This window comes from Sarcophilus harrisii, chromosome 3 (assembly GCF_902635505.1).
Source record: "Sarcophilus harrisii chromosome 3, mSarHar1.11, whole genome shotgun sequence".
In the NCBI taxonomy this organism is placed as follows: Eukaryota; Metazoa; Chordata; class Mammalia; order Dasyuromorphia; family Dasyuridae; genus Sarcophilus; species Sarcophilus harrisii.
The window spans coordinates 100,560,003-100,587,792 of NC_045428.1; the positions used below are offsets into that span (position 1 = coordinate 100,560,003).

General features: G+C 33.4%; 1 pseudogene; it reads left to right on the forward strand.

Moving 5' to 3' along the window:
* Positions 1–362: 362 nt before the first annotated feature.
* Positions 363–27,790, forward strand: part of LOC116422528 — a 159,541-nt pseudogene continuing 132,113 nt past the window's right edge.

Consider the following 27,790-nt stretch of genomic DNA (forward strand, 5'->3'; position numbering starts at 1 on the left):
GCATTTATATTGGTACTATATCTCATCAGTAAATTTATTTTTGTATCAGTTTATCAGCTTAAAACTCATTCATTAAAAATGAAAAAAAAAATTAAAGGTTCAAATTCCAATAGACAAAGATGTAGCAGATACAATTATATAGTAATTACACCCAATGAAGTACAAGTGGACCCTCCCTAATTGTTTTCATTTGGTTCCTGAAAACAGCTTCTAGCTGCAGAAAAATACGCTAATGTAACACATTCTTCACTAGTTTGTCCCTTCTTGACCTAACTCACTTTCTAAGAGGAACCAGGACCTTTATACTCTTGCCCCACCCCAAACCATCCAAGCTTTCTTTGGTGGAGGTAGGGGATTAAACAATGGAGGCTGAAACCATTCGGGACTGGGACTACCAGAAATCCTGGGTCCTTTTGGCTAACACCCATCACTGGGTTCCTGCTGCTGCTAATCCCAAACCTTCACCCCCAGCTCTACCCCACCCTACTCTGCTCCAACTGCTGCTGCGGTTGCTTCTCCTCCTGCTGAATATAGCGGCTCCATCCTCAAAATGTTTGAATACCAAATTAAGCATTTGAAACAAAGGAGTCTAAGGTACCACTATATATCATTATATATCAACAGACTTTTCAGTTTAACTTAACTAACATTTAGAATATCTAATGTGATGAGATTGACTTCCTTTTGGGAAAATGACAAGAAAAAAATGTTGTAAATAACTGCTTTGCTTAAATAACTGCTATGTCTTTGACTCTAGTGCGACAATTACAACTAGAGTCTTCTGCTGAAATTTTTGGGGATATATAGTATTAGTATAGGTGTAAAGGTAATTGAAACATATTTAATTTGAAATATTGCACATGCTGCAGTCCTGTGTTGACAGGTAACTATTATTTATGGGAAGATGATGTATGACTAACTTCTCTTGACAGTCTTTGTGTATATTTCTTTTACCCGGGACAGTTACAATTTAATAGTGCATTAAAAGACCATGTGTTATGTCATTTGTCATGTACTGTTTATATAAACTATGCTATTTCCTGGTTGAGCCCTAATTAATCTACAAAATACCTCATTAACTTTTGAAAATCCTCACTTTATTTTAAGGTTAATTATTAAACTATTGAGCCTTTACTAATAAACTAGAAATATATAAATGTATTTTGCCCAGGCCTTTGTTTTATCAATATAAAGAGCACCTAATAAAATAATGTTAACTCTCCTCCAGAGTAGATGGACATATTTTCAGAAAGTCATCTTGGATACTGAGTTAATTGACTTTCCCAGTCTCTTCATCTCTTCTGTGTGTGTGTGTGTGTGTGTGTGTGTTTGTGTGTGTCTCTGTGTGTGTGTGTGTGTGCGCATCTATGTCTTTGTCTCTCTCTGTCTCTTTCTTTCTCTCTCTCTTTCTCTGTCTCTCTCCTTGTTCCCCCCCCCCCCGCCTCTGTCTCTCTCTCTCTCCCTTTCTTCTCTCTCTCTCTCTCTCCCTCCTCTCTTTCTATCTTTCTCTCTCTTCCTTCTAACACTTACATTTTAAAGTCATATAAGCACACACACAAATGTCTACATCTATAATAATGTGTTCATATCATATTTTATTAGCTTCTTCATTCTTTACCATGCCCCAGAAAGATTTTCATTTTAGAAGTTCAATCTAGCCAAAAAAAAAAAAAAATGCATTTAGAAAGTAGCCTTTAATCCTTTTGTGATCCTTTTAGTCTCTCTGATTGTATGTTTCTTTTCATAATCTCCATTTAAGGAGGGCCCTCAGGCCAAACATGACTCATTCCTTTTCAAGCTTCTCACTAGATTTTTTTCTACCATGTACCTCCTATCCTGCTTTTTAAAAATATTTATCCAACTCCCATTAATCTACATATCCTTCTATACTCTATTTTATCCTATTCCCTCCTCCCTTTCTTTATACACTTTGGAGGATGCTATATCCTTCTCATTGTGTGTATGTGTGTGTGTGTGTGTGTGTATGCACATACACATGCACATATGTGTATATGTGTGTGTATATATTTGTATATTTATGTATGTATGTGTATCTTGTTCTCTCCTTAGCCCATTTCTAGTGTGAATAGGTGCTTTTGTATCATTTCTTCCTCTGCACCTCATTCATATAGCACAGTTAGTATTTTTCTTAGTTGCCTTTTTTTTTTTTAGTTTTGCTATTTAGAATCAGATCATATTCAACTCTGCCTCAGTTTTTCTTTCACATTGCATAATTACTGATGTCAGTCTTAGATATATAGTTTACAGTCCCAAGTATAAAACATAAACAATGTGTCCTTATTGAGTCCCTTGAAATTAATCTTTGATTTTAGTTCTTATATATCAAATTTTCTGTTAAATTCAGATTAGCTTGAGACAAAATACAGAAAATATGAAAGTTTAATGTGTGTCTTGTGTTTCTTTTGGTGTTGTTGCTGTTGTTTTTCCTCATTCAATATTATGTTTAATTTTGCTGGGATGTTTTTAGCTCCAAAAAAAAAATCACTGAGACTTATGACTTTCCTGATCATAATTCATTTTGGTATATTTTCTAGTTTATTTTATAAAAGGTATGTTGGGAGAGCTAGGCCTATTTCTCTCACTTTGCCATATTGAGTCATTTTCCTCTTCCAACCCAAACATATATTTTCATTTATGGATGGTTATTTGGACAGGAATCCTCATTGCCAGAACTTTTAAGTTATATAAATTAAATTCATAATCTCTCAAAACATTTTATTCTAACTCTCTAGACAAGGGAAATAAAAAGAGTTTGATGAAAAATTCATTTTTACTATAGTATAATATGCATAGGGAGAGAAGGCATTTGAGTGTGTCTGTGAGGACATAGATGTATTATGAACTGGGAACATAATTAAATTGGAATAAGATTGGCTGGACAGCATTTTGTAAATTACACACCACTATCCCCCTCTGAAATGAAAGCCATTTTTTAAACATCAATATTCTTCCAGTGCTGGTGTATGCTTGTGAAATATGGAATACAATAATGTCCAAGGAAAGAAAGAAAGGTTCACTAAACGTGTAATGGAAAAAGAAATGAAGGTAGAGTGGTGCTAATTGGCTTTTGCATATTACTAGTGAAGAATTGCATAAGCACAGTGGTATAAGAGATAGTAGGGCTAAGCTAAGATAAGAAGAGGAAATAAATTAATCAGCTATATAGCAACAATGCTTTTGGATCTTTTACATTCATAAAGACCTGGACAATATATGAAATGGAGGTGTGGATAGATTGTGATTTATACTACCAGTATCCACATCAATATAATTGTTTATTTTTTAACTCTATTCAATTAACTAGTAAAATGATATTGCCCTTTATTATATATGAGATGCTATGACAACCATTGGGGATACAGAGAGAGAGAGAGACAGAGAGAGAGACAGAGACAGAGAGAGAAATAGTTACTACCTTCAAGGAGCTTATATATATATATATATATATATATATATATATATATATATATATATATATATATTTTAAAGAAGTGTTGTCTAATGATTTATATTTTCTAATTTTATGCTTGAATTTTTACCCCTATACAAGAGTTGCTTGTAAGATGAACCATGCTGATTACTCTGCAGGAGAGAATATCATTGGAAAATAATTAATAAAGGAATTACATATTGTGTTTACTAGGTGTAGTAAGCTCTTTCAGTGAACTGAACAGAAGCAAAACATGTGCATGATTATACATTTGTCATATTAGTCTTAGAGGAGTGTGCTGGGGTGAGGAATCAACTTTTTATCATTTTCTCCTAAATTTTTTCCTCATCCACATTTTTATTGCTTCAATATATATTTAGTCATATCTGTATTCTTTCTAACTCTGGGTTCTCTTCCACTTACTTTTCTCCAAGGGACATATCTATTCCTGAGAATGGGAATAGGAGGCTGGGGACATAAACCTAGCTGCTCTCTCCTTGATAAGAAATAATGGACTAAAATTACCTTTATCTTTCCTTGTTCCCCTCCCCAAAAATATTTTTCTCTTCTCTAAAAGGAATAATGTTTAAGTACATGCTACAAACATTATCATTATTCCTTTAATGGGAAAGAAATGTCACAAACTAAAAATCCAAAGGATTGACTTCCTCCCCAACAATTGCCAGCTCTACAAAGACCATCCATACAAAAGGAATAGTAAAATAAACCCATCTATCTAAGCTGTTAATAAACAGAAATAAGAGAAATTATATAGATCAGCACATGCTAGATAATACTAAGCAAAATATCTCCTACAGTGAGAGTGAGATATGTTACTTTAGCCTAGAAGATGGTCCCAGTGTAACTCAAGGAAAAATTCCTAAAAGTCTGATGGGATAAACTAGGAACAGAGACATGATCAACATGGTAGTCTTTCTATTTATTGACTATTTTTCAGTGTCTTTTTTCTCCCTTCATGGACTGCTTTCTGAAGAGAGATTGGAATCCAATCCCACTTTCTCTTTTGTTTTGTTTTTTTTTTTTTTTATTTAATAGCCTTTTATTTGCAGGTTATATGTATGGGTAACTTTACAGCATTAACAATTGCCAAACGTCTTATTTCAATTTTTCACATCTTACCCCCTACCCCCTCCCCCACATGGCAGGATGACCAGTAGATGTTAAATATATTAAAATATAAATTAGATACACAATAAGTATACATAACCAAACCGTTATTTTGCTGTACAAAAAGAATCAGAGTCTGCAATATTGTACAATTAGCTTGTGAAGGAACTCAAAAATGCAGATGGGCATAAATATAGGGATTGGGAATTCAACATAATGGTTTTTAGTCATCTCCCAGAGTTCTTTCTCTGGGCATAGTTGGTTCAGCTCATTACTGCTCCATTGGAAATGATTTGGTTGATTTCGTTGCTGAGGATGGCCAGGTCCATCAGAACTGGTCATCATATAGTATTGTTGTTGAAGTATATAATGATCTCCTGGTCCTGCTCATTTCACTCAGCATCAGTTCGTGTAAGTCTCTCCAGGCCTTTCTGAAATCATCCTGTTGGTCATTTCTTAAAGAACAATAAAAATCCATAATATTCATATACCACCATTTATTCAGCCATTCTCCAACTGATGGGCATCCACTCATTTTCCAGTTTCTAGCCACTACAAAAAGGGCTGCCACAAACATTCGTGCACATCTAGGTCCCTTTCCCTTCTTTATGATCTCTTTGGTATATAAGCCCAGTAGTAACACTGCTGGATCCAAGGGTATGCACAGTTTGATAACTTTTTGAGTATATTTCCAAACTACTCTCCAGAATGGTTGGTTTTGTTCACAACTCCACCAACAATGCATCAATGTCCCAGTTTTCCCACATCCCCTCCAACAATCATCATCATTTTTTCCTGTCATCTTAGCCAATCTGACAGGTGTGTAGTGGTATCTTAGAGCTGTCTTAATTTGCATTTCTCTGATTAATAATGACTTGGAGCATCTTTTCATATGATTAGAAATAGCTTCAATTTCTTCATCTGAGAATTGTCTGTTCATATCCTTTGACCATTTTTCATTTGGAGAATGGCTTGATTTTTTAGAAATTAGAGTTAATTCTCTATATATTTTGGAAATGAGGCCTTTGTCAGAAACTTTGACTATAAAAATATTTTCCCAGTTTATGGCTTCCCTTCTAATCTTGTCTGCATTAGTTTTGTTTGTACAAAAACTTTTCAGTTTGGTATAATTGAAATTTTTATTTTGTGATCAGTAATGATCTCTAGTTTTTCTTTGGTCATAAAGTCCTTCCCCTTCCACAGGTCTGAGAGGTAAACTATCCTGTGTTCCTCTAATTTATTAATAATTTCATTCTTTATGCCTAGGTCATGAACCCATTTTGACCTGTTGTATGGTGGATCAATGCCTAGTTTCTGCCACATTAGTTTCCAATTTTCCCAGCAATTTTTATCAAACAATAAGTTATTATCCCAAAAGCTGGGGTCTTTGGGTTTGTCAAAGACTAGGTTGCTATAGTTGTTGACTGTTTTGTCCCTTGAACCTAACCTATTCCACTGATCAACTAATCTATTCCTTAGCCAATACCAAATAGTTTTGGTAACTGCTGCTCTATAATATAATTTTAGATCTGGTACAGCTAAGCCACCTTCATTTGATTTTTTTTTCATTAATTCCCTTGAAATTCTTGATCTTTTTTTTTTCAATATAGATTTTGTTGTTATTTTTCTAGGCCATTAAAATATTTTAGAGTCTGATTGGTATAGTTACTAAATAAATAATTAGTTTAGGTAATATTCATCTTTATTATATTTGCTCCCTATCAAGAAGCATTTAATATTTTTCCAGTTGGTTAGATCCGACTTAATTTGTGTGAAAAGTGGTGTGTAATTTTGCTCATAAAGTTTCTGATTTTCCCTTGGCAGATAGATTCCTAAATATTTTATCTTATCAGTAGTTACTTTAAATGGAATTTCTCTTTGTAACTCTGACTGTTGGATTTTGTTAATGATATATAAGAATGCTGATGACTTATGTGGGTTTATTTTATAACCAGCAACTTTGCTAAAGTTGTAGATTATCTCTAATAACTTTTTAGTTGAATCTCTGGGGTTCTCTAAATATACCATCATGTCGTCGGCAAAGAGTGATAATTTGGTTTCCTCATTGCCTATTCTTATTCCTTTAATCGCTTTCTCAGCTCTTATTGCCAAAGCTAGCATTTCTAATACAATATTAAATAGTAATGGTGATAGTGGGCAACGTTGTTTCACTCCAGATCTTATTGGGAATGGTTGCAGTTTGTCTTCATTACATATGATGCTTACTGATGGTTTTAAATAGATGCTGCTGATTATTTTAAGGAAAAGTCCATTTATTTCTATACTCTCAAGTGTTTTTAATAGGAATGGATGTTGGATTTTATCAAATGCTTTTTCTGCATCTATTGAGATGATCATATGTTTTTTGTTAATTTGGTTATTAATATGGCCAATCATATTGATAGTTTTCCTAATATTGAACCAGCTCTGCATTCCTGGTATAAATCCTACTTGATCATAGTGTATTATCCTGGGGATGATTTTCTGTAGTATTTTTGCTAATATATCTTATTTAAGATTTTAGCATCAATATTCATTAGGGAGATTGGTCTATAATTTTCTTTCTCTGTTTTCAGCCTACCTGGTTTAGGTATCAGTACCATGTCTGTGTCATAGAAGGAATTTGGTAGGACTCCTTCATTCCCTATTTTATCAAATAATTTATATAACTTTGGGGTCAATTGTTCTTTAAATGTTTGGTAGAATTCACATGTAAATCCATCTGGTCCTGGGGATTTTTTCTTAGGGAGTTGTTTAATTGCCTGTTCTATTTCTTTTTCTGAAATGGGACTATTCAAGCAATTTATTTCCTCCTCTGTTAGTCTGGGAAGTCTATATTTTTGGAGGTAGTTTTCCATTTCAGTTAGGTTATCAAATTTATTGGCATAAAGTTGAGCAAAATAACTCCTTATTATTTCTCTAATTTCCTCTTCATTGGTGGAAACTTCTCCCTTTTCATTTTTAAGACTACTAATTTCATTTTCCTCCCTCCTTTTTCTAATCTGATTTACCAAAGGCTTATCTATTTTATTGGCTTTTTCATGGAACCAACTCTTAGTTTTATTAATTATTTTAATAGTTTTTTCACTTTTAATATTTTTAATTTCTCCTTTTAATTTTAGAATTTCCAATTTAGTATTTGATTGGGGGTTTTTAATTTGGCCTTTTTTTAGTTTTTTTAGTTTGCAAGCCAATTCATTAATCTTTTCTTTCTCTGTTTTATTCAAGTAAGCCTCTAAGGATATAAAATTCCCTCTTATTACCGCTTTGGCTGCATCCCACAAATTTTGGTACGATGTCTCATCATTGTCATTATCTTGAGTGAAATTATTAATTGCATCTATGATTTGCTGCTTCACCCAATCATTCTTTAAGATGAGATTGTTTAGTTTCCAATTACTTTTTGGTCTATTTCCCCCAACTTTTGGTTGAATGTAGTTTTTATTGCATCATGATCTGAAAAGAAAGCATTTACTATTTCTGCTTTCTTGCATTTAATTTTGAGGTCTTTATGTCCTAATATATGGTCAATTTTTGAATAGGTTCCATGAACTGCTGAGAAGAAAGTATATTCCTTTCTATCTCAATTCAATTTTCTCCAAAGAACTAACATACCTATTTTTTCTAATATTCTATTTACTTCTTTAATTTCTTTCTTATTTGTTTTGTGGTTTAAGTTGTCTAATTCTGAGAGTGCAAGGTTGAGATCTCCCTCTATTACAGTTTTGTTGTGTATTTCTTCTTGAAACTCTCTTAACTTCTCCTTTAGGAAGTTGGATGCCATACCACTTGGTGCATATATGTTTAATATTGATATTGCTTCGTTGTTTATGCTACCCTTTAGCAGGATGTAGTTTCCTTCCTTATCTCTTTTAATTAGATCAATTTTTGCTTTTGCTTGATCTGAGATAAGGTTGGCTACCTCTTTTTGACTTCACCTGAAGCATAATAGATTTTGCTCCAGCCTTTTACCTTTACTCTATATGTATCTCCCTGCTTTAAATGTGTTTCTTGTAAACAGCATATTGTAGGGTTCTGACTTTTGATCCAGTCTGCTATCTGCCTCCTCTTTATGGGGGAGTTCATCCCATTCACATTTACGTAGAATTATTAAATCTGTATTTCCTGCCATCCTAATAACCCCAGATTATGCTTTACTTTTTCTTGCCTCCCCCAACCTTCTTTCCCCTTTTTGAACTTATGTACCCCACTTGTATCACAGTGCTTACCCTCTTTAGAATCCCTCCTTGTCCCCTTTGAATCTTTTCCCCTTCCTTCCCTTATTATTCTTTTTCTTTTCCCTTTTCCTCTCCCCCATTTTTAATGAGGCGAGAATTTTCTCTAAAACAAATGTCAATTATTTTTTCTTTGAGCCAACTCTGATGAGAGTAAGGTTCACACAATGTTCCTCCCCCTCTCTAAATTCCCTCAGATATGATAAGTTTCCTTTGTCCCTTCGTGGGATGTGGTTTCCCTCTGTTTATCTCTCCTTCCAACTTATTCTTCCATCATCCCTTTTCCATTTCTACTTCCTTTTTTTATGTTATATCAGTAAAATCAAATTATACATGTATTCTTTTTGTATATCCACAACAGAAATGCAATTCTCAAGAGTTCTTTTTGCCTTTTCTGCATCTCTTGAGTTCTATGGTTGCAGATCAAATTTTTTGTTCAGTTCTGTTTTTTTCCTTAGAAACAAATGGAATTCATTTGTTTCATTAAATGTCCATCTTCTTCCCTGGAAGAATATGCTCAGCTTAGCTGGGTAGTTTATTCTTGGCTGCATTCCAAGTTCTTTTGACTTTTGGAATATCGGATTCCCGGCCCTTCAATCCTTTAATGTGGAGGCAGCCAGATCTTGGGTGATCCTTATTGTGGCACCTCGGTATTTAAATTGTTTTTTTGTTTGTTTTGTTTTGTTTTTGGCTGCTTGTAAAATTTTTTCCTTAATCTGATAGTTCTGAAATTTGGCCACAATATTCCTTGGGGTTTTTATTTTAGGATCTCTTTCAGAAGGTGTTCGATGAATTCTTTTACTGCCTATTTTACCTTCTGATTCTATTACATCTGGGCAGTTCTCTTTGATGATTTCTTGTAAAATAGTATCTAGGCTCTTTTTTTCATCATAATTTTTGGAAAGTCCAATAATCCTCAGATTATCTCTTCTAGATCTATTTTCCAACTCTGTTGTTTTTGCAAGTAGATAATTCATGTTTTTTTCCAATTTGTCAGTTTTTGGTTTTGCTTGACTGGTTTTTGCTGTCTCAATGAATCATTAGTTTCTATTTGTTCAGTTCTAATTTTTAAAGAATTATTTTCTTCATTAGCTTTTTTTACTTCTTTCTGTATATGTCCAATTGAGTTTTTAAATGTATTGTTTTGCTCTGTGGAATTTTTTTCCATTTCACTAATTTTTTTTTTTAGTGAATTATTTCCTTTTTCCAATTCACAGATCCTACTTTCTTGCGAGTTCTTTGTCTTTTCCAATTCACAAATCCTACTTTCTAGTGAACTCTTTTTTTTTTCCAATTGACAATTCTTACTTTCCTGAGATTTTTTTACTTTTTCCAATTCACAAATTTTGTTTCCCTGCACTTCCTGGGAATTTTTTATCTGTTCCAATTCGTATTTCAGGAAGTTGTTGCTCTCTTGTAAGGCTTCTCTTTCCTTTCCCCATTTATCTTCTAACTCTCTTTTGAGACTTTTAATGGTTTCTTCTATGAGAGCATCATATAACAGAGGAGAGGTGACATTCCCCTTTGGGGTATTGTCTGGTACATGTTTGCTGTTAGTCTCTTCAGGTTTGCTGACCTGCTCTTTTTCTGCATAGAAGCTGTCAGTCGTTCTTTTCATCTTTTTATTCGTGTTTTAAAGCCTTTAGGGTATGCCTCCTAGGCAAGGGGGATACCAGCTTCCTCTGCAGAACAGGAAAGATGTAAACCAGTTTTAGGCTCCAAGGTATGGGAGTGTTGTGAGTGAGAGTTTTCCCTTCCCCCAACCAGAGGTGGATTCAGCACTGGCAGAGCTATCAAAGTGCCCAGTTGGGCTGTGTGGGTTAGCGATTGCCCTAGGCTAGAGACTAATGGGTGAAAGTGTCACTGTCCCAGGCCAGAGCCTCTTGTGGGGCTGTGGGTATTAGCAGCTGACTGCAGACCGCCCAGATTCTACCGGAAGTCTGCCCGGAACTCTACCCCAACGTTTCTGCCCGACAAATCGGCCCTGGGAAAGCTCTATGGCTCCAAGCCGAGCTCCCCACTGTGCAGATTAGAGGCTAACCTGAGCTGTGCCCTCCTGCCATGCAGGTTTGCAACTGCCCCAAGATAAAGTCCCATACTGCAGGTTGGGGCTGAGAGCTTGTGCTGCAATCTGTGCTCTCACTTTCGGTTTGAGGCTCTCCCTGTAGTGTAAAGTAATTTCTCTTCCAGTCTGCGCTGATCTCCCCCCCCAGCCCTGGAACAAACCTTTTTTGGCAAGACTGCTGATTTTCTTCGGCTGGTGAGTTGTTACACTTTTTATCTTTATGAATTGTAGCAGTGAAGACTATTTTTGAGGCTCGATATAATATTGATAAGGAGGGTAAGAGAAGAGTTTACAAAGTCGCATGTGCTTTCTCTGCCATCTTGGCTCCGCCCCTCCAATCCCACTTTTTCAGTACTAAGTTTAGACCTTAAGAAAAGTAAGAAGTCTCTTTTCCCATGCTCCCCCCAACTCCAAATCTCAAATACACATGGAATATCAAGTAATAATCATTTTTCAGCAATTAGAAGGGTTTTCTTCAAATTGGCTTGATTTTTGTCATATGAAGATACTTTTTTAACACATGTAATCCAGTTCTGAATCCTTGCTATATACCTACTATTTTTTTTCTTATTAAGGTTTTACATTTATTTTCCTTAAAAATCTTATTTCATTAATTAAATCAATATCAAGTCTTGACATTTTTTACTTTAAACTTGCTTTATTACTTTAAGATCTCTTCACTTTCTTTAGTAATTGTGCTTTGTGTAGTTGCAACTAAACCCTTGGAGAACTTACTTTTTATTATCACTTCCTCTCTTTCTCTCTTTTAAATTTTTGGTTATGTCTATGATAGGTTGTATAGCTAGGTCGTATAGTGGATAGAGTACCCTGCCTGAAGTCAGGAAGACTAACTGGCCTCAGACATTTATTAGGTATATGATTATGGATAGTCACTTAAGCCAGTTGGTTTCAGTTGCTCATCTATAAAATGATGTGGAGAAACAAATGGCAAATCATTCCAGTACCTATGGCAAGAAAACATCAAATAAGGTCACAAAGAGTCAGGTATGACTGAAATAACTGAACAATAACATTACTGTTCTTTATCTATTATAGCTGGTATTTTCAAGGTCTTCCACCATGACAGAAAAACGTCTTTTACCTAGGAAGAAACCTCTCCCTAACTATTAATTATTTATGTGAAAAAATACCCTAATGGCAAACTCTTATGTTATTCTATTCTCCCAATTCAAGTGATACTGAATCTCCCAACTTCCATTAAATCATATGCCCAGCCCTGACTTCCTGTTCTCTCATCTCCATTTACCTCAACCCTACCTCCAATATATTCAATTCTACATCATCCTGCCCTTTCCACTATAATGCATGAAAGACATATTATGCTAGTTAGCAAACTTTTACTTGTTTTCGATATTTTCCTTTCACATTTCTCTCAATCAAATAAATATTGACCATTCATTAATTGCTTAATATGTGCCAGGTTTTGTATGAAGTGCAGGGGATCCAAAAATAGGCAAATGAAACTTCTTGTTCTCAATGAACTTACAATATAAAGGGGATAAGTAACATTCCAAGAAATGTATACAAAACAATTTGTATACAAGATATATATGAAACAATGAAAAGGAAGAACATACTGGAATCAAGAGAAGTTAGTGAAAAAAAAATAGCATTTTAATTAAGGCTTGAAGGAAGCCAGAGAAAATATGGGGGAAAGCTAGAAAAATGCCTGGTTTGTTTGTAGAACAACCAGATGATGAGGGTCTCTGGATTGAAAAGTACTTTTTAGGGTTCAAGATGTTAAGATTGAAAAAGTAAGAAGGGACTAGGTTATGAAAGATCTTTTTTTATGACAAGCAGAATAATTTATGTTTAATCCTGATTGCAACAAGAAACCACTGGAGTTTAGTATACAGAGGGATTATATGATCAGAATTGCATTTTAGAAAAATCCCTTTAATGGCTGAATGGAGAATGAATTGGATTGGGAGAAATTTGGAGAAGAAGACCCTCCAGAAGGAAGCTGGAATAATCCAGACATAAGATGATGAAGGCTTGCAGAACTGGTGATAGTGTCAGACAAGGGAAGAGGATTTAAAAAGATGTTATAAAGATGAAATTGACGTACCTTGACAACAACCTTAAATTTAGTGAAGCAGGAATGCTGAACAATCCAGGCTGACAGAGATACAAAGAAATTCCATTTAAAATAATTGTAGATAATGTGAAATATTTGGAAGTCTATCTGCCAAGACAAAGTCAGAAAGTATATGAACACAATTATAAAACACTTTCTACACAAATAATATTAGATCTAAACAATTGAAATAATATTGTCAAGAAGTCTGGAATTAATCCAGTAATAATATTCTGTCTTTCTATGCTTTACTTACTCCTCCTAATGTATTACTTATTTTCATCATGATGTTCAGTTGCTCAAGTCTTTTGTTCCTTTTCAGTATCTTTTCACTCTCCTCAATTTCCAACTCTACACTTTGGATCCCACACTATCTTCTTATCTGTAAACCCAACTTCTCTTTTTTTACCCTTGTTCATGTTTTGCCAAACTTTACCCATGGTTCATGTTGTAGTAGATCATGACTCCAAATCAATATAACTTATTAGAACATATGTAACTATGATAAATTAGTCTGCTATAAATTTGATGACTAAATTTATATATTTCATACAAATTTATGATATTACCTATGTCCTTACTACATCAAGACTATTCTCTTACTCCTCTATATTTGATTTTCTAGTCAGCTTTCTGCCATAGTTTCTTTAATATTTTCTCTCTTTCTTCTAATATTTCATTGAATCATAATCCTTAACCTATCACCTGAATACCTCTTTTCCTACTTTACCTCCTTTGATCTGTCTTCCCTCATTTTATAACCTCTTGACATCATTTCTCATTGTAAGTAACTGGGGAAGAGATGACTTTTCTTCTCAATTCCTCTTCATTTACTTTTCATTTCATCTTCTTATGACCTCTCCTGCCACTTTATATATTACTTGTTTTTCAGTCATTCAATCACATCTGACTCTTTGAGATCTGTTAAATATCAAATTTCAATACTACCCAAAGTGTTTTCTTGTCAAGAATACTGGACTAATTTCCTTCTCCAGGGAATTAAGGGGGGAAATAAGGTCAAGTGACTTAATCAGGATCACACAACTACTAAGTATCTGAGACTTGATTTGAATATAGGTTTTCCTATCTTCAGGCACAGGGTTCTGTCCAGTGAGTCCCCTAGTTGCCTTCTTAAATAATTTAAATTTCCCCCTATCTACTAGTTCCTTCCCTGATGTCTATCTATAAAGAGATTCCAGGCCCGCTACTATTAAGAGAACCTTACAAAAATCTACCACTCTCACTAGTTGTCATCCTATGCATATCCTCTATTTCTCAATGAAAATGTGATCTATGCTTTGTTCTTTCAGTTTTTCTCCTCCTACTCTCTTCTAACCTGTCTGCAACGTGATCTAATTAGTGAAATGAGTCTTCTTTCTCTGTTATTACCAATGACTTCTGAGTTGATAAATTTGAGGTTACTTTCTAATCTATGATCTAGAGTTCTTTGGAGATGTTGATGAGATGTTCATCATTTGTTCCTCTTGGATACATTCCTTCTAAGTCTCCTTTGTGGATTCATTGTGCTATGTCTACTGAGTATAGAGCAATGGTTATATTATTTATATTGAATTACTAAAAGTAAATAGTGTTCATGAGACTTGCTAACATTATAAAGCTTTTCTCATGTAAAGGACATTCACTTTGGGATATCAACCACTTATTTAAAGATAATATATTTTGTCTTTGTTACTTTGTAACATGAAGTCCCATACTGCCTCTTCTTTTCTTAATTAGCACTTATCCATAATGAATGATCTTTATCCTAAAGTAATCTTTAAATTTATCTCCTCATTGTTTGGAAATCAGAATGTTTTCTCCTGAATCTTATCCAACTGTAGAAATAACCTTCATGCCAAGTGCTTAGTGGGCAGATCTCTTTTGTATTTATATAGAAATAATGTTGAGGGGCAGCTACGTGGTGGAGTGAATAGAGAATCAGCCCGGAAGTCAGGAAGACCCGATCTCAAATTTGGCCTCACACACTTAATTCTTCCTTGCTGTGACCCTAATCATGTCACTTAACCCCAATTGCCTCAGAAAAAAAAATGAAATTCTTTTAACCTATAAACTGCTTATATTGGTCGGATTCTTCTTGATGTCTTCAGATTCTCTTTCCTTTCTTTTTTTTTTTTTCCTCTCCACATTTCTTTTCTTCTTTTTTTCTTACCTTATCTTTCTATTTTATCTTTTCACTCTTTTAAACCTTCAGGAATTTATTCTATTTTATCAAGAGATAGTTTTGCTTCTGATAATTTAAAAAACTTCTGGTGACCCTGTTCTTTTACATCCTATTCAAAGAAGAAAACCAACCTGTATAATTCTTTTATATAACAATTTTGCCTTATTAACAGGAACAAAGATAAAATTTTTCCAATAGCTAGCGTCATTAAGATCTTAGCCTAATAACATTCTCCCAATAGATATTTTAGTGACTTCATAAATTTCCTACAAAGTAAATTTTAGAAAAATCCTATTCTTATGATGCTTCTCATTTTCTCACTCCTTTCTTTAGTAAAAAGAAACCCATTTAAAGAATTTTATTATTATTTTTCTTTCTCTATTCATAATGCCTAATATTCTTTCTTGCTCAAAATAAGCATATGATAAAAATTGAATAGGTTTTTTCCTTCTTTTTTATCTGTTTGTCCAAGCCTCCTCTCTTCTTGAAATCAATTATCTCCATAGTTTTGCATGGTGACATCCTTTCTTTCAAAAGTGAGTTCAAAGCTACCTTCCTCTTTTAAATGTTCTGGGAAAATCTCAGATAAAAGTGATATATTGCTGTCAAATCTCTGTGTCTGTTCCTGTCTCTCTCTGTCTTTCTCTTTTTCAATCTATCCTTTTTACCCAACCTGGAGAAGGAAATGACAAATCACTATCTTTGCCAATAAAAAAGACATAGAGAATATGATACACAGGTCCACAAATAATCACATATGAATAAATGATTAAATGACAAATTCAGTTATCCTGTCTAGCTTATACTATGAATTCACATACATGTATACATGTGCAAATATACAACACATATGTATTATTTATAATATGCATGATATAATGTATATGTATGTATGCATACACATTTGTGTATATGTGTGCATGTGTATATGAGTCTGTGACTGGGTATATATGGAAGAGAGAGAGAGAATTTAAAAAAATAGAAAGATAATATAATTCTTGTTTTTAATGGGATTATAATTAGGGAATAAGATGCATATGTGCCAAATATTTATCATATATGTATTGTGCACATATATAGAATATGTACACACATATCTGTTATGTATTCTGTTTATTACATATAGAAATAATATGAATGTAGTAATATGCATATAATATATACATTCAGTTAACATGTAGTTTGTAATATATGCATTATATGTATCATATATGTATATGTAGTAATATATGGTAATAAAATATAATATATAATATACAAATATATAATATATAATGTATAATATGTAATACATACATTTATGCTCATTTACATGTCCGTGTATATATGCAAATATGTGTATATTCATGTATGTGTGTATATTGTTCAATCAACCATTAAAAACTAAATCTCAAATATAGAATAAGCACAAAAGGCAAAGAAGTAAACTCAGAATGTTAATAACCCACAGGACTGAAAATTTATGGGTCTCAATAATAAAGAACTTCCACACTAATCATTATTCTTGTCACACTTAGCTTCAAATGCATTTAGGACTTACACCTGACATGCCAGTCACTCATGAATTACTTTCCTGTAGTATTCTGTAGTGCATGTTCATATTAAACTTCAATTTGGAACCATAAGAAAATTTCTTAAAAGCATTTTCTAGTTGTATTTAATTTAGTCTTGCAATAAGTGTTGTATTTCAGCCAGAAAAAAAAAGCTTCTAAAATATAAATTGATAAGATCAGATGCTACTATGTGAGGCAATGCCCTATGCTAGCAACTGTCTAATATGAGAGGACAAATCATGCTCCTCTCAATGAATAAGAAAAAATATATAATCAGTCAACTGTGACTGATCACATACCCAATTTTGCTGAATATCTTTATCTTTGGGTAGCTTGTTTTAGTAAATTTTTAATTGTCATTGTTTTCAAAAGAGAAGTTTTTATCTGACCTCCACTGAAGATACTGCTAATTATTTATTTATTTAAATGTGACATTAATTTATTATTTAGGCTTATTGACCCGTACCAAAAAAGTGATGCACATATAAGAATTAATACATATTTTGCTTTCTGAGTGTTTTCAGCCTAAAGCAAATCTGCAAATGAAATTATAGAATGTTTGGAAATAAAACAAACTAAAATAATTTATCAAATACCTATATACTATATGCTAGGATTGGGAGTCCTAATGGATAAGAAATTTACCTTGAAATCAAGAAAACTGACATAAAATATGTGTATCATTGGTCAAGTCATTTAACTTTTTTAAGTATCTTAGATAAATTTGCCCACCAAGTAACATCCAAGACTTTAAATTGCCACTTAGCATAAGGGTAAGTCTTCATCTCAGTCCATTTTCCCAAAGAAATCGGAAAGCAAAGGAAAGGATAAGAAAAATTAGATTGAAAGGTAAATAAGCAAAAAGAAGAGGATAATGGGATGACTTAGAATGAAAACTCCTCGATAGCACCCTTCCTCTTCCCACCATAAAGAATACCACCAAAGGGAAGAGTATGTATATAGTAAGTAAAATATGTAGTAAGGCATGATTGTCAGAACAAGAATTAGATCTCCTGTACTTGGGGTTATGATTGGTATTCTTATTCTAGAAATATTGACCTTGTGAATTCAAATGTCAAGGTTTGTTTTCAATAGTAAATCAAACCCAATTTGGCATAAACGTCATGAGGAGAGTGAAGATAGAATTGATATATGATTGAACAAAGGACTGAGTTCCACAGAGAAGTAAGATGAAGATATGGCAAATTCTGGTTGTTTCAGATAGTAGATCAAATGTTTATCAGTGGTAGGTAGTATGACATATCTAGAGGTTGTGGTTAGAGAAAACAACAACACAAATAACAGATTGTATTGTTAAAGTAAGAGGAGACATATTCAGTTATTTTTTAAAATAAAGATATTTTCTTATGCTTTGAAATAAATCATATTGTTTTTCTTAATTTGAAAAAAAAAGAACATACACATGATTAGAACTATATTGCTGTATAAAAATGTAATCCAATGATGATTTTACCAAGTGGTTCAAAAAAGTGCGTTAATGAGATTTTTGTGTGATTTTCTGATTGAGTTCTTTTGTCCATTGCTTCATTTCTTAATTTTGAAGTCCTATCACTTTTTTCAAAAGAGCAGGTAGATATGAGCAACACAGATTTAGGCATGTCTGGGTGGGTGGGTGTCTGGATGTATCTTGGTGGGTGAGGATGTGTCTGGGTGTCGATAGGTGTGTGTGTGTGTGTGTGTGTATTCTACTTTGCCTTCAAACATTTCTTATTTGGTGCACCTAACCTTCAAAGTTGTTTTGCATTTTCTATCACCAACTCCATGTCGATTATTGAAAATGTTTCTTATTTTTGGCCTACTTGTAAAGCACTGGAAATAAAGAGTACAAGGGAAAAGATCATAAAACTAGATAATACAGAAGGTATCATTATTTTTTCAACATTTTCTCCCTCAAAATCATATTTGGGTGGTTGTTAGCATGTAGAATGTGAGAAACAGTTCACTTGTGATAAGAAAAATACTTTGATAACTTTCTTACTTTTTTTTTTTTTTACAATCAATTACATTCTAAGTTCCATTATTTTTTTTGTTCCCATAATAATGTCTTTCAAAAACAATAAATAAGATGTTGCAGTAGAGTCAGCAATTCATTTGAAGTCCCACTGATATATTGTTGGTGGAATTGTGAACACATCCAGCCATTCTGGAGAGCAATTTGGAACTATGCTCAAAAAGTTATCAAACTGTGCATACCCTTTGATCCAGCATGTTTCTACTGGGCTTATACTCCAAAGAGATACTAAAGAAGGGAAAGGGACCTGTATGTGCCAAAATGTTTGTGGCAGCCCTGTTTGTAGTGGCTAGAAGCTGGAAAATGAATGGATGCCCATCAATTGGAGAATGGTTGAGCAAATTGTGGTATACGAATGTTATGGAATATTATTGTTCTGTAAAAAATGACCAACAGGATGAATACAGAGAGGATTGGGGAGACTTACATGAACTGATGCTGAGTGAAATGAGCAGAACCAGGAGATCATTATATACCTCAACAACGCTACTGTATGAGGATGTATTCTGATGGAAGTGGATTTCTTCAACAAAGAGAAGATCTAACTTAGTTTCAATTGATCAAGGATGGGCAGAAGCAGCTACACCCACAGAAATAACATTAGGAAATGAATGTAAACTGCTTGCATTTTTGTTCTTCTTCCCATGTTATTTATACCTTCTAAATCCAATTCTCCCTGAGCAACAAGAGAACTGTTTGGTTCTGCACACATATATTGTATCCAAGATCTACTGTAACCTATTTAACATGAACAGGACTGCTTGACATCTGGGGGAGGGGATGGAGGGAGGGAGGGGAAAAATCGGAACAGAAGTAAGTGCAAGGGATAATGTTGTAAAAAATTACCCTGGCATGGGTTCTGTCAATAAAAAGTTATTTAAAAAAAGTAGGAGACAATAAATAAATAAATAAAAGTTAGGACATTCCAAAAAACAAAACAAAACAAAACAAAAAAAACAACAAAAAAATTCATCTGAAATCCCAAATTCTAAGCCAAACAACTTTAAAATAATACCCCAAGTCAAATTCTGGAGCAGCAAGAACAACAAAAGGTTGGGCTTGAAACAATTTCTTCAGCATAGGAGCTCTGCAAGAAAATTCTGTTATATTTGGTGCACAGTGCAGCTCTAGCTGTGTCCTAGCAAGACAGCAACAAGCTTTAGAGGCAACTGCAATTGAAGAAGTTCTTGGCTCACAGATGATAAGGGGGTTAAGCAATAGGTCAGAAAGAGATTATAGGGAACTCTGTGCTATCACTGGATGCAGGACCATTTTGCATTGCCCATTCCTATGAAAGAGCAGCACATGGAGCAGCAGGGGATCAGAGGCCCTTGGTCATATTCACTAGGGATCAGAGGTCATGTTCTCATATTCAAAGTAGAAATTATTAAAAAAAACTTTCTATGCAAGGAGAGCAGGAGGCAAAGTTACATTTCCAGAAACAAGTGGAGTAAGAGCACTTGTGCTCATAGGAAAGCAAGGACCATTGTCACAATTATGGAGCAGATAAGAATTTTATAGTCACCAGAGCTCAAGCAGGGAATGCAAAGATCATACTTCTCCTTAAATCATACCACCTTGGAAGAACCAAAAATGGACAGACCCTCTAAGCTCTTCCTTAAAACAAGCTTTGAAATTACCAGCTAAAAAAACCCTGAAACTTAAGACAGTATCCTCTTTAACTCTGGAGCAAAGCCTAATTTAAATATAAGGTAAAAAGTCAAAAATAAACTGGGAAAATGAGAAAAAATTAACTCTGAGCATAAATCTTTACAATAATGAAAAGAAAAATAAAGATATAAACTCAGAAGGCAATGGAGTCATAGCAACTATGTGCAGACCCTAAAAGGATAAATAAAAATAAACACAATCCCCAAAATAATTCCAGAAAAAGGTCAAAAAATTGAAATCAAATAAGAGAAACAGAAAAAAATCAAGAAAATTAATGACAATAATGGAAGAAAATTATGAAAAGCAAGTCAATAGGTTGGTAAAAGAGGCAAAAAACAAAATAATATCTCAAAAAATTAGAAAATAAAAAAGAAGGTACAAAACTCACTAAAGATAAGAGCTTATTAAAAATTAGAAGACTGGCTAAATTGGGAGAGGGAGAAAAGGAGGAAATAAAATAAAATCATAGAAGAAAATACTTAAAAATTAGAATTGAACAAATGGAAGTTAAAGTCTTGAGATATTATTTTGTGATTGCCAGACTAAGATATTAAAATATATTTTTACATGTGAGTTATGTTTTTCCCTAACAAAAAGAGAATTGGTTGTTGAAAAGGGAACCGTCACTTTAAGGTAATGGTAGTAGCTTGATTTGTCTGACACATGTTGCCTTTTTTCTTTCCTTCTGGTTGTCTTACTTTTTCTGGTTGACTGACTTGCTTGGCCCATTTGGCACTTGATCAGCAGTACAAATAACTTGTTATTTCTCCATAGAGGTTTTTCACTGACTAATAACTGAGAGAGATGATCTGAATACAAAACTGATGGTATGGAAGATGCTACCACCCCAGAACTCAAATGATTATTGGTGACACATGATTAGCTGCTGACACTATTGGTGTCAAATACTTCTTTTTTTTTATTTTTTGTGTTTCTTTAACTGATTCTTGAAGACTTAGTCATTTACTTCCATTTGTTCAATTCTAATTTTTAGTGTATTATTTTCTTCAGTTAACTTTTTTAGCTCTTTTTGTAATTGGCCAATTAAATTATTTTGTTCATTGCATTATTTTCCATTTCATAAATTTTGTTTTTCAGTGAATTGTTGTCTTTTTCACATCTCTTTTGTAAGGCATTATATATTTTTTCCATTCCTTCTTGAAATGATCTGATTTCATTTTCCCATTTTTTTTTTCTAACTCTCTTTTAAGATTCTTTATACAATTTTCCAAGTAAGCCTTGTGAAATGGGGAACATCTCATGATTCTCTTTGGGGCTTCATCTTGAGTTGCTTTACCTTTAGAAATCTTACAATTTGAGGTCTGTTCTGTCTCTCAATAAAAGCCGTCTATGATGAGAGTTCTTTTTGCTGTTTTATTCATTTTTTTAAAGCTTAAGGTCTGTTCAATGCAAAGGAGTGACAGTTGATTTAATGTGCTCTGGGACAGTTCTGCTGATTGATTTCCAGTGCTGGGTAATGGTGGATAGGTCTATTGTTCTTCCCGGGGCTCGGTGGTTTACAGTTTGCCTTTTGTAGAAAAACTGCCATACCACCTCCTTGCAACCAGGAAAGAGTAGCCTAAGAGGCTCATAGAAGATGCATGGAAGCTCCCAGGTGCATGGAAGCTGCAACATTCTGACTCCCACCCCAGCTCCTTTCCCCCATCTCCTTGTACTTTGTTCTGGGCTTGGCAGAATGTCTCCCTGCCCGTTTTAAACAGACTGTTCTGAAATACTTCCATGGTATATTCCTCTGGGAATGTGTTATACTCCAAGTATTTGTGGATTCTTTGACTAAACCAGTTTAGAGGCTTAATATGTCATTGGTTTGAGAGAAGGTCAGAGGAGCTCACAGAAAGTCATGTCTGCTCTTTGTCTCTTGCTTCCACCCCTTAATTAACTTTTAAAAAACATAATTATTAATATCTGAAATTAGTGAATTAAAATACATTAAAATATATTTTAAAAAGGTATGTATCAAATGATAATATATAACAGGTACTGAATGGATTGTTGAAGATACATTAAGATGGTCTCTACTATCTAGGATTTTATATTCTGTTGAGAAGAGAAACCATACAAAGGGGAGTTAGAAAGCAGAATAATAGTTATCTGGCAGCATAGTTTGGAAATAACTGGGAAGTAGTATAGCTGTTTAATTCTGGTGAAAGTAAGGTGAAAGCTCTATCTATGCAGAAATCCAGGGGCATAGACTAGAGAAAGCATAATACCTTTTAAAAAGTCCTCCTTGCAAAGGCTAAAACACACTTTACCGCAAACACACAGATCCATGAAAACAATATGGTTCAAACTTCTAGTATAATTGTAATGTGGCATTTATGTAGAAAATAAATGAGCATAAAAGAATAACTCTGATTCCTGGATAGACTTCTACTTGCTGAGATTATACATCCATGGTAGAGGAAGAGGCTAGCTGTCACCTTGCAAGATCTCTAGACCATGCAATGCTTTTGAAGTTTCCAAATGGCCTTTGTACATCTCAAGTTTCTTGCTCAGTCATCTCCCATTTTCAGTGGCTAACTCTCTTACATTTGATGGATTCTATTACTGATTTTATTTTCTTGTTTGATCCCTGATAAGACATTGAGATTTCCTGAGTTCACTGGGCTGCTTATAGTTTGAGGAGAATGGTCCTTTATTCAAGTTATTTCTTCTAAGTTACCTGACTGGAGTTCCTTCAGCACTAGATAGAATTTCTGCTACATTTCATAATGTTGAACTTTTCACTGTTTAAAGTTGCAAATGTGTTTAATTCTTTCAGCTAAGTTTAAGGTTTTTGCTGTGCTATAGACTCTTCTTTATCCAGGAATTAAGTAAGCACTTTCTTCCAATAAAATTAAATACCCAGTCACACTCAGTTTATATTTTTAATCAATTGACTCAATTTAGTGATCTGAGCCTACTTTGATTATATTATTTGGAATGTGTATGCAGGAACAGCAACTCTTATTTTAAGCTTGAAGTTGATTTTTAAAAATATAACCTTGTAAAAGACATTCAAATCCATTTGTCTTGACCTTTATATCTGTGAAGTGAGTTACTGATTCCACTGAGATATAAGAAAACAAGAGGTTCTCAACTTTCATACTCTCATAATCTGGCAACAGAACCAATTAGAACAGCTAATTGTTAGGATCTCATATTTTTTATGTTCCTAAAAATCTTCAAAGAAAGATATTCCATATGTATACACACACAGATACATATACATACATGCATATGTGTGTATGCATGTCTATATATATATAAACTGTATACATGCACAATAAATATATTTACATATTTATCTATAGAAAAAATTAAACATCTGAATATGTGTACAGCATAAATTATGTTTATACATGTATGTATATGTGTACACATATACATAGAAATAAAGAATAAGGGAAGCAGGGGAGAAAGATAGAAAGAGAGAGAGAGAGAGAGAGAGAGACTGTAAAAATGGCCATCCTAATGTTTAAGCTTTTCTGTTTCAATTCAATTCCATTTTCTCTTCCTCAACTCCCAGTGGAAACAAGGAACAGCTGGTTGTCATCTTCTGTATAATAATCTTTCATGTTTTACTTTGTAAATTGGTTGAGATCCTTCAATAATGTGATGAAAATGCAAATTAATAACATTTTCTATGTAAACTGGGGAAATGAAAATCATTTGTGCCTAAGCATGTCTGACCTTTGTACATATGGTTTAAAATCTCTGTCACTTGCCACAAATTTAACCCAGTTAACCAATCTTAAAAAAAAAAATCCTCAACACTCAAATCTAATACTTTTAAGTGTCTCATTTTCATTTTGTCTTTTTGTTTCTTCTGGAAAAAACAGTAAAACTAACTTGAAGGCCTATAAAACATAAAGGTATGTGCATGGTGCAGTTGGCAATTATGTTATTTTATTAATTGCAACAAAGCATATATACTACAAACCAATAATTTGTTATGCATTGTAAATATACATGCATTTAATCAATAGGATTCATTTACTGTCTTTTAGCAAGTATTGAGCTCCATTGCACTAGATGTGTGACAATGTGCAAATCTCTTGATTTCCATAGGTTATCAGATTGTTCAAGTCCCTTAACCTATCTGAGTCAGTTTGTACATCAATAATAACAGGTTAGTTAATACCTGTATTACTTTCATTTTAGGATTGTTGTGAACCTCAACAGAGAAACTTTCCATCCAATGCTATAGACCTTTAAGCAATTTGTAAATTTCAATTTTCATATTTAAGCTATGTCTCTCATTGATATCCTCATGCCCTGAAACATCTCTTTGAGGCAATAAAATAAATTGCTAGCCACTTCTGGGGGAGGTGTTTCACACTAAGAATCTCTTCCTTCTTCCCTCTTCTCTCCCCTTTTCTTTTGATTTCATCTTTGTAGAGACACATGATGAAGTTCTATACCAGGAACTTCTTTTTACATAGTTGGATTGGCACCTTCTTGTCATGTATAATTGTACGGGGTTACCCAAGATACTGAGAAGTTGTATTCCAATTCCCCTTTTCTGCTCATCACCCCGTTTCTCCCTTCCCTTCTAAAACACACATACATGCACATACATACAAATATACTCATGCATACACATACCATAATCACTTTTATTCAGAGTCAGGATTTGTACTTTGTCAGATTGCCTCTTGGGAATGCCATAGTGAAGTCCTAATTCTGGTTCAGTCTGCTACCTCTCAATCTCATCAATATATGCTTCAGCAATTGGCGAGGAGACCTGTTACTAAACTATTAATTGCTCTTCTTTCCACATATCACTCTGGTGTGTATCAGTACATGGATTAAAGGGAATTAAAAATATAATGTGCAACTTTGTTTTCTATAAAAGTTTAACTTTATATCTGCCTGTATAAAAGGGGCATGACACCAAAAGATATTTCAGAAGACTTCAAATAAACCTTTATTCCCAATCTCTTTTTTTCTTTGGCTAAGGAAGAGAGAGGGTAAAAAAAAAAAAGATAAGCATAAAGCTGAATAGGTTCTATTACTTATCTCCTACAAAATGCTTTCAGATTTTATCTTTCAGTAATTTCAAATGATATTTATAAAGTTTCTTTTTACTGTTGGCAATGTGTTTATTATTGCTGAATTATTTGCAATTGTCTTCTGCATGGCCACTATCTATAAGCTTTTTACAATTTTTTTCTGCAGCTGGTAACTTGTTTTGGCCATAGGTAACCTGACTTTTTTTTTATTGCTCTGAAGAAGCACATAATCATATTAAAAGGAAAGGGAAGAAGAAAGGGAACAGACCATTTATTAAGCATTTTCTATGTACCAAATACTGTATTGTGTTTTATAAATATTACCTTATTTAATTAGAATGGTTGCTTTTGTTATATTCCTAAAAGTAGGTGATGCTAATGATTTAATTGAATCAAAAATGGACTTTGGCATGTTGTTCTTATTGAAATGGGTGATAGCTTGTAAATAGATATTCTTTCATTCAATTCTTTTATTAGGAAAGTAGTAATATTACCTTGGAAATGGGTAATCAATGCTTTTTAATAAACAAATACATCAATGAACGAATGCATGAAAAAATATGTGGGAAGGGTGAGAATCAGTTTGTATTTTCTAGAATCATATCATATTTGCTTTAAGGTCAGTTGTAGTAGATGAACATAAAGTACACTAAAATGCTCATTAGACTGACTATAAATGACTTTATTTTTTCCAGTAATATGTCCAGTAAAAGACAAATTGTATCTAGTCATATCATGTTAATGATGCTTTGAACGAACCAAACAGTGATCAGTCAGTCTCTCTCTCTCTCTCTCTCTCTCTCTCTCTTTGTCACATTAAAATTGGAATTGACAAACACTAGGAAATAAAGAATCTTGTTCATTTGCCATGTTTACATAGAATGCACAACCTTAAGTATTTATCTTCTAAGCTCTGAAATAAATATTTGAAAATAATTATTGCAGCCAAGTAATTAATTATTTCAAGCTAAGGGAAAAAATACTGCAATGGGATTAAAACAAAACAAAACAAAAATAATATCTTCAATTATGTCTTTCCTATAATAGACAAGATTTGGAATATTTCTAGAAATTACATTGGACTTTATATACTATTCATTCTATTCCAAAGATTATAATTTATACAATTTTTATAAGATCCTTAGTTCTTTTTTTTTTTTTTTTTTTTGGAAGGAATACCTCTAGGTTAGTCAGTGTGAAGGAAAAAACTCAGCTGGCCATTAATTTTTGTAGAATTTTCCTTGTAAAGAGAAATTAAATGACAAAAAATACACATTATTAATAGTTATATCTTTTGTTATTTCTCTTTTGGAAGAGGCAAGTATGGTACAATAGTAAATGTAATGACGGGTTTAAATACATGGATTTTAATACAAATTATATAGTGGATGCTACCTTATTGATAAATCACTTCCTCAGTTTCTTCATCTGAAAAATGGTAATAATAACATAGATGAAAATATAGTAGAAAATGTTTCTTAAGTACCAAGACCATAATTTTTTGTCTTCACATTTCCAGCACCTACCACAATGCCTGGGATATATTAAGAGCCAATGTAAACTTGGATTGTGAGCTTCAAATGAGATAATATAGATTGAAAACATCTTGGAAATTATAAAATGTATATGCCAGTTATTGTTCATGATTGTTGTTGATAGTCAGTCTTAGATATGGTCACCCAAATGTCATCTATACAAATTAATTGTAGATAATATATCTGCAAATTTTCATTTCACTTTAAAGATTATTTTCATAACTGAGTAATTCTCTATGCATACAGTCAAAGTGAGACATGAACAAATTAGATTTATATCTCTATAAAGAAATAGTCCAGTTGATTATAAGCTTGAGGAGGATTCAAATTACTGTCATTTATATATTTGCATTCTCATCACCTAGCACATGTTTTATACATGAGCTTGGCGAAGATAGCCAGATGATACAGTGCATGGATGCTAGATTTGGAATCAGAAAGATGTAAGTTTTAATTTGTTCTGATTTAATTTGAAGGCTGACCCTGTGAAAGTTACAACCTCTCTCAACTTCAGTTTGTAAAATGTATATAACAAGGAATATTTTCCTTCAAGTACTGTTGTGAGGATAAAATGAAAAAAAAAAAATAACTACAATGACAAGCACAGTGGATAAAGTGCCAGGCCAAGAGTCAGAAAGATTAATTTTTGTAAGTTCAACTCTGTCCTCAGGCACTTAGTAGCTGTGTGACCCTGAGCAAGTACTAAGCCAGTTTGCCTCAGTGTCTTCATCTGAAAAATTAGATGAAAATGGAAAATCATTTTAGTATTGCTGCCAAGAAAAATCCAGTGATGTCAGCAAGTCCTAATATGACTGAAAGGACTGA